Source organism: Myotis myotis, unplaced genomic scaffold (assembly GCF_014108235.1).
Source record: "Myotis myotis isolate mMyoMyo1 unplaced genomic scaffold, mMyoMyo1.p scaffold_m19_p_10, whole genome shotgun sequence".
In the NCBI taxonomy this organism is placed as follows: Eukaryota; Metazoa; Chordata; class Mammalia; order Chiroptera; family Vespertilionidae; genus Myotis; species Myotis myotis.
In genome coordinates this window covers 38,981,641-38,983,544 of record NW_023416314.1, presented here as the reverse complement: position 1 = coordinate 38,983,544, position 1,904 = coordinate 38,981,641, and positions in this window count along the sequence as shown.

Below are 1,904 nucleotides of genomic sequence, written 5' to 3'. Positions count from 1 at the left end.
TGATTGTTGTAGCTAATTCCAGGGAGGGTTTGACCTCCAGGCCAAGTGGCTATGAGAATCAGTTGTGTCAGCAGTGAGAGAACTTCTGTCTTCTAGGGAGGTGCTAATCTAGCCTTTGCCTGAGGCTATCCGGCAAATGCCTGTGTGCAGGGCTTGGGCGGGGCGGGTCGCACAGGATCAACAGGGTGGGCCGGAGAGAGCAGTTATGGCGGCTCTCAGTCCTGTCCCCAGGGGCTCTGCCTCTCTGAGTCCCAGCACCTGCTGCAAAGCTCAGAGAGAAAGCTGCACTCGCTCTGACCGAAGCCAGACAGTCCCGCTTCTCCCGTTTGAGTCTGGGTCCCTAAAGACTCGCCCGGATCTGGAGCTCAGAGTCTGCGACTCCCTCCCGATTGAAAACGCCAACAGCGCCCTCCGCCGCCAGCCCGCTCCGCGCACTCCGCACCTCAGAATTTGACTTCAGCACTGCGCCTCCTCTGAGTGTCCGTATGCGTTTCTCTTTCCTCCTAGTTGTAGGACTTCCACTCAGCCAGCGTTCCTGTGGTTCTGGGTGATGTCTGTTCCGTTTTTTGGTTTCACTTTTGAAGTAGTTGTTCAAAGCAGCAAACTCCGGCATTAACCTATGCCGCCATCTTGTTTCTCCATGATGGTTTTTTTCGGCAGCTAAGGTTCTGATTGTTAGGATACTCTCACATTGTGACAACTGACAACTGCCTCCTATTGACTTCTACCTTTTGGTTCCTGTGCCTTTTGGAGACCAAGTATATGCTTAACCTTTGTTCCCCTTTTCAGTTATTCAGAAACTTAAGATTTCCTCTACTTCCCCTTCTCTGGAGTGCGGATGGGGCAGGAGCCCTGTTAGGGAAGGCAGCTGGCCACGAGGTCATTAGAAAGTGGCAGCTTCTGTTGTTATTGGATGACAAAAGGAAGGATGGAACACCTCCTGTCCTGGGGAGACCATAGTGAGAGAAGAACCTCCAGGGAAATCTCTAATTCAGGGCCTGACCTTAGGACAAGGAGGAGGAGGAGAGGTGGGGACTAACTGAAGGGGTCAGTGGAAGAGTCACCTAGAGATAGAACTTGTTTAAGTCTTTGCTCTAGTGCCACCTTCTCTGTGCAGCCCTCCCTGACCATCCTATTTACAAATGCTAATCCCTCCCTTTCCTGTCCTCCCTAACCACCTTCCCTGCCATGTTGTTCCTTAACACCTAACATCATTTTATATATTTCACTTATTCTTTAAAAATCTTTTGCTGTTGTTGCTCTTGCCGCACCCCTCAGCTGAAGCTCACAAGTCCAGGCTGTCAGTCCAAGCTCCGTGCTCTCTGCTATTCCCCAACTCTGGATTCCTGAAGCCACCTTCTTTTTTCTCCCTTTGAGGATGAGGGAGGTAATAAAGCCCAAATGTTCCAAGCCCCAGGGTACTTCACCACCCCTTCTGGTTGCCCTATTCCCTGCCCGCCTTTTTGAATAGAGCCTCCTCAAAACACGTTGACATGAGATGGCCATCTGCTTCCTAGACCTGGCTGATAAGAGGCCCATTCTCCTATAGCCCCTTGCTGTTCCCTTGACAACCACACTTACCATTCTGTTCTATAATTGTCTACTCTATTTGTTGACACCATACCTAAAACATAAGCTTCTTGAGGGCATTAAGCCAACACTAATCCAACACAGAGTAAATCTTACTGAGAACTTGTTGAATGTGTTATGCCCAGATTTCAAGATCCCCCAAGACAGACCACTAGGGAGCCGAGTCCGATGCAAAAGCATAGAGTCATTTATTCAAGCCCGGGACTTGGTCCCCCCCCCTGCTTCCATTACTGGATGCAAGAGAGAGCCCCGAGTCCCAAGGGAACAAAGAATTTATAGGGCTTGGGGTCGGGGGTGGGTGCACACTCTGACCA